We start from the raw sequence: 6,486 nt of genomic DNA, 5'->3' as shown, positions 1-6,486 counted from the left end.
CCATTGGGAGAGTTTTCTCCTCTTCTTTTGTTTCTCTGTGTTTTTGTCTATGGCAAGCTGGAATTTTGTCCTGACAATAAAAATATAATAAATTCTGAGCCAGTGTGTGGAGTGATAGTTAAGGTGCTGAGTCCCACATGACTTACTTCATGAATCTAGTTCTGGACCTGGCAGCTTGGAAACAAACAAACAAAAAACGTCAAGCATGTCTGAGTGTGTGCCTAAAACCCAAAGGTGAAACTGGAGGAGAAGAAATTGCAGCATGACAGTTCCCCCTGAGGGTCATTTCTAACTTTCCCTCTCTCTCGGTCTTTCACTGTTGAGCATGCGTACCCTATTTCAATAATAATAATTAAAATAATATTGATGATAAATTTTAAAATTTAATTTTAAAATTTTCTCAGATTTAAAATAATTCCAGATCATTTTTATGTTTCCGCATATTAGCATATTTTCAAAATTTTGTTTTTTGGTTGAGTTTGATGCCAAAAAAATCAGAAATGATACCAGAGATAATTTAAATTATTTTATAGCTAATGAGGATAATTTTGTGCCCTGTTATGTTGTCATGAAGCATTGAAAAAACCTGTATGTTCTTTATTTGATTGGTGAAATGTCCTAGAAATTTTATCAGATGAATTTATTTTATGGCACCATTAATTTTAATTTTTAAATTTATTTTTATATTACATTTAAGAACATATGTCTTTACATTTACATAGAAATACACATTTCTTTTTCTAATACAATTACTATGCATATCAGTTAAGACAAAGATATTACTGTATACATCATCATCATTAAATAGCTTTACATTTTTTCAGATTATTATTTTATTTTTTATTATTCTTATTTTTATTATTTTTTAAAACATTTGATCGCTATACATCATTGGGTTTATAAAGAGAATTAACCCAACATAAAATAGTTCTCAGACCAGTTCAACTGAGAATACTATATATGTTATCATTATCAGGTAATAAACCACTTTTGTGCCTTACAAATGCCATGCCTGTCTATTTTTCTCTTGATTTTCTTCTCTATATTCTTCCATTCTCCCCCCACCTTGTTCTACACTGTCTTCAGAGTCTTTAACTATTTTCACTGCTCTTATGTAGTCCAATATTTCCATCGCTAGCATAGGGTGAGGACAGTTGGTATATATTAAGTGGATAATACAATGTCTTTCTTTCATAGCCTGGCTTCCTTCACTCAGCAATAAGTCTTCCATATTCAACTACTTTCTATCAAATTCTAGGGTCTTGTTATTTTTTATGGGTGAATAATATTACATAGAGTTATGTGTGCCACATTTTTTGATCCATTCTTGTGTTCGTGGACATTTGAGTTGGTTCCATGTCTTAACAATTGTGAATAATGTCACAATAAGCACTGATGTGCAAGTGTTTTTCTGACTAAACGTTCTCCTATCATTGACTAGATACCCAGAAGTGGAATTGCTGGATCAAATGGTAGTTCTATTTGTATCTCCTTGAGGAACCTCCATATTGTTTTCCAGAGTGGCTGGAACAATTCACCTTCTCAACAACAGTGTAGGAGAGTTTCCCTTTCTCCACAGCTCTGCCAAAACTTACCATTTTTTTGTATTTTTATTATTCGCCATTCTGACAGGGATTATGTGGTATCTCATTGGGGTTTTAATCTACACCTCCCTCACGATGAGAGATGTCGAGCATTTCCTCATACTCTTTTTGGATGTTTATATGTTTTCCTTAGATTTTTGTTAAACTCATTTTCCCATCTTTTAATTCAGTTAATCATTTTTTGGGGGGAGGTAAGCCACTTCAGTTCCCTGTGCATTCTGGTTATCAGTCCCTTATCTGAGGCATATTTTGCAAAAATACTCTCCCATTCAAAGGTTGTCAATTCACAGTAATTACTGTATCCTTTGATGTGCAGAAACTTCTTAATCTGATATAGTCCCACTTGTGTATTTTAGATATTATTGCCTGTGTTTTGGGAGTCTTATTTATGAAGTCTGCCTACATCATTGTCTCTCAGAGTTTCCCCAGTGTTTTTCACCAGTAGATTTATAGCTGGAAGTCTTAAGTTCAGATCTTTGATCCATTTTGAGCTGATTTTTGTTAATGGTGAAAGATGGGGATTCAGTTTCATCTTTCTGCAAGTGGATACCCAGTTTTTCCAGTCTTTTATGATTCTAGTCAAATTCTATGATTGTCTTTTCTAGATCTTTAAAGAATATCTCTGGTATTTTAATGGGAATTACATTAACATTGTAGATTAATTTGGGTAGAATTGTCATTTTAATTATATTAATTCTTTCAATCTAGGAACATGTGACGTCCTTCCACATTTTTTGTGTCATTTTTTTTCTTTTTTTGAGAAGTTTTTGCTAGAGGGCATGTGCGCTTGCAAGACAGACAGAGAGAGACAGAGGGACAGAAAGTGAAAAATCACCCCCCGGGGGGCTGGCCACGCTGCAATTTCTTCTCCTCCATTCTCCTCTTGGGATCTTGGGCACACGCACACACACGCCCGGCGTGAATTTTAAGCCACCGGTTCTGGGACTCAAACTGTGGTCGACTACATGGAGTCCAGCGACATTACACTAACTGCTAGTCCCTTTTTGTGTCATTTTCAATAACCTTTTTAAGATTTTCATAGCTTTCTTTGAAAAAGATCTTTAACTTCTGTAGTTAAGTGTATCCCTAGATATCTTACACATTTTGTGGCTATGGTAAAAGGTATTCCTTTCTTCAACTCTACCTAATTCAACTTGTTCATATATTTAAATGCTACAGATTTTTGTATGTTGATTTTGTATTCTGATACTTTATTCATTTATTACTTGAAGAAGTTTTTTCTTAGAGACCTTTGGGTCTTCCAAGTACAATATCATGTTATCTGCAAATAATATTTTGAACTCTCTTTGCACTTTTGAATAATACCTTTTATATTATTCTCTTTTTTTATTGCATTGTCCAAAACTTCCAACACTATATTGAAAAGAAGTGGGGAAAGTGGGCAGCCTTGTTTAGTACCACTTTTTAGTGGAAAAGCTTTTCCTCATTCAGTATAATGTTAGCTATAGGTTTTTTCACAGATGACTTTTACTATATTGAGAAATAACCCTTCTATACCAATCTTGTTAAGACTCTTTATCTTGAAGGGATGTTGTATTTTTCTTTTTTTCTCTTATTTTATTATTTTTTATTTACATTTTTTATTTCATTTTCTTTTATACATTCAATCACATTATTTAGCTTACAAAGTGAATATTCCAACATGTGAACATTTCTTCCTAGTCCAGTTGTTAAAACAATAAAATATATTAAACAGATAATACCATATTTCTTTGTCACAGTAATGCTTTGCCTCTCTATTTTTCTTTTAAATGTCCTTCTTCAGACCCTACCCTTTCACACACACTATATCTGGTATTTATATCCATTTACTGTGTTTCTATATCCTTTAGTCAATCATTTTCAGTCATAGAGTGTGGACACTTGGTCTATATTAAGTGGGGACATGCAACGTCTCTCCTTCATAGCCTGACTTGTTTCACTCATCAGTTAATCTTCCATATTCTTTCAGTTTCTGTCAAAAGTCAGGGTTTTGTTGGGATGTTGCATTTCATTAAATGCTTTTGCTACACGAATTGAAATAATCATATGGTTTTAATTTTTTTCAATTAATATGGTACATTATTTTTATGGTCTTGTGTATGCTGAATCACCCTTCCATCCCTGGAATAAAGCCTACCTGGTCTTTTTTTACATGTTGTTGGAAACTATTTGCAATATCTTGTTGAGAATTTTTGGATCTATATTCACTAGAGATATTGGTCTGTGGTTTTCTTTTTAGTCAAGTCTTTTATCTGTTTTGGGAATGAGGATGATTGAAGCTTCATAATACAAATTTGGGAAGTTTCCTTCCTTTTGGATCTTTAGAAATAATTTGAGTAAGATGGGAGTTAACTCTTCCTTAAAAGTTTTTGACAATTTATAAGTGAAGACATCAGGACCTGGGCTTTTCTTTGTTTGGAGGTTATTTATTACTGATTCAATCTCATGACTTTTTATGGGTCTATTCAGCTTTTCTATGTCCTTCTAATTCAATCTTGGTAGATTATATGCACCCAGGAATTTGTCCATCACCTCCATGTTCTCTTGTTTGTTGGTATACAGTCACTCATTGTATCCTGTAATGATGTTTTGTATTTCTATTGTGTCTGCTGTAATGTTGTCTGTTTCTTATGTATTTGATTTATCTGGTTTCTCTTTAACAGTCTAGCTAATGGTATACTAATCTTGTTAATCTTTTCAAAGAACCAGTCTTTATTTTCATTTATTTTATATGTAGTTAGATTATTTTCTATTTCATTTATTTCTGCTTGAATCTTCCTGTGGCTTGGACAGATTGTCTTCTAGCATCTGGTCTGAGTATCAGAAGATGCTGTTATAAATGCTCTCACTTGGCTTTTTTGGCAGCATTTAATTTCAGTGTCTTTTTGTTAATTTTTTGCCTAGTTTATCTATATAGTGGTTAGAATGGGGTGTTGAAATTCCAACAATTACTGTGTGATTGTCTGTCTTTCCTGTTATATCTAGTATTCCCTTATTTATGTATCTAGGTGCTTCAATATTGGGTGCATGAAAATTTATTAACGTTATATTTTGGTGACTTAATAACTTTGATATAATAACTCCATTGGTCAATTGTGAACCTGAGAGTTGCTTTTCATCTGATCTTCAATAAAGTATCCAAGAATTTTCTGATATACACATATTTGATATTATTAACTGTTTTTATTTTCTATTCATCTATTATATTTTTTAAAAATGGACATGTTTTTAATTCAGCAAATTCTATTCTTTTAAAAGTTTTTCCAGAAATACACTATATCTTTTTTTTTTGGAGAGGTTTTCACTGTAGGGCACGTGTGCTCGCCAGACAGAGAGAGACATAAAAACAGAAAGCGAGAAATCACCCCCCAGGGGGGATGGTCACGCCGCAATCCCTTCTCCTCCATTCTCCTCTCGGGATCTTGGACACGCATGCAAACGTGCCCGGCGTGAGTTTTAAGCCACTGGGTCCGGGATGTGAACCGCGGTCGACTACTTGGGAGTCCAGTGACATAGCCATTATGCTACCTGCTGATTCCCAAGAAATACACTATATCTTAGAAAATGTTCATTAATGATATATATCTCAATTTTGAATATTTTATGTGAAATACAGAATACTTACCCCAGCATGTTTCCTGACTTTTAAGATAAAATACAACTATAAAATACAACTATACTCACAATAAAAGTGTATTGTTTTCCTTTTCTGACACTTTTAAAGTATACTTTTTCTTTATTGTGTATGGAAAGGAGAAATTTATCATTTTGATGCAATGACTTGGTTTCACATAATCTCTGCACTTGAGAGTTTTGTAGGGACAGGGACCTTTACTTTTTTGCTTCCTTATCTATTGTGTGCCCCTCTCTGAATATGGATGTGTCTTTGCTTTTTACTTTGAAAAAGTTTAGAGACCTAGTGCATGACTAAGAGTGACAGTGTGAGAGAGGAGTAGCAGTTCTACCTCCTCTCATAATTTCATACCCAATCTTTATTTATTTTGTATTCAAAGGGTGTGCATAAGTAAAACAACCTTCCTCCCATTAGTGAAAAGGACTTGAATTTGATAGCTTCTTTTTTTTCTCTTCCTTTTACTTTACGGGTAATTGTGAACTGGGAAAAGGCAAGAAGCATTAGTGTTTTTCAAAGTGGTCCTAATCGTTCTTACTTATATCTCTTGTTACTTCTTTGCCCCTAAATGGTCAGTCTTCTCATTCTATGTAGACTTATTTTTATATAATTTTTGTTTCTTATATTTTCAACTGAAACTTTTTTCTTTAATTTATTTTCCAATTTCTCTCATTATAACATTTTCAATTTGGCCTATAACCCTAGTTAATATAGATAGAACCTTTGTGTCAAAGAAGTTTTATTAATCATGTACTTCTGAATTTTTGGCATTTTCTAAGTGGTTGATATGTTAGTTTCATGCAAGTTCTCAAGTCCTTTGATTTTCAGCATTCTTCACTATCATTTAATACTTTATTTTCCTGACTTTCATCTTATTGCCTAAAGATGAGCTTCATTTAGGCATGAGTTAAAGTAGAAAGCACATAAAACATGTCTGGGTATACATTAGTTGACAAAAAATATGAATGCAGGAGTCCTGCAGCCTAACCTTGTATTTTCTTTGGAACCAGTGGTTCAATATTCTCTAATTCAGTGTGTGAGTGTACTTCCTACAACATAGATTCTGCAATAAGAAGAAGTGAGTCTATGTATTTAGTGCTCAAATACTGTATTGATGCTAAGAAACTGATAACAAGCCTAAACGATGTCACTAGAAATCATAAATATTTTAAACCAGTACATATCAGAACTTATATTCTTATTTTTTTCCTAAATATATTATGCTCATATTCTCTTTTTTTGATTCAT

The sequence above is a fragment of the Tupaia chinensis genome, unplaced genomic scaffold (assembly GCF_000334495.1).
Source record: "Tupaia chinensis unplaced genomic scaffold, TupChi_1.0 Scaffold144384_1, whole genome shotgun sequence".
NCBI classification, from domain to species: domain Eukaryota; kingdom Metazoa; phylum Chordata; class Mammalia; order Scandentia; family Tupaiidae; genus Tupaia; species Tupaia belangeri.
The sequence above is the reverse complement of the archived record's forward strand: the minus strand, read 5'-3'. Positions refer to the sequence as shown.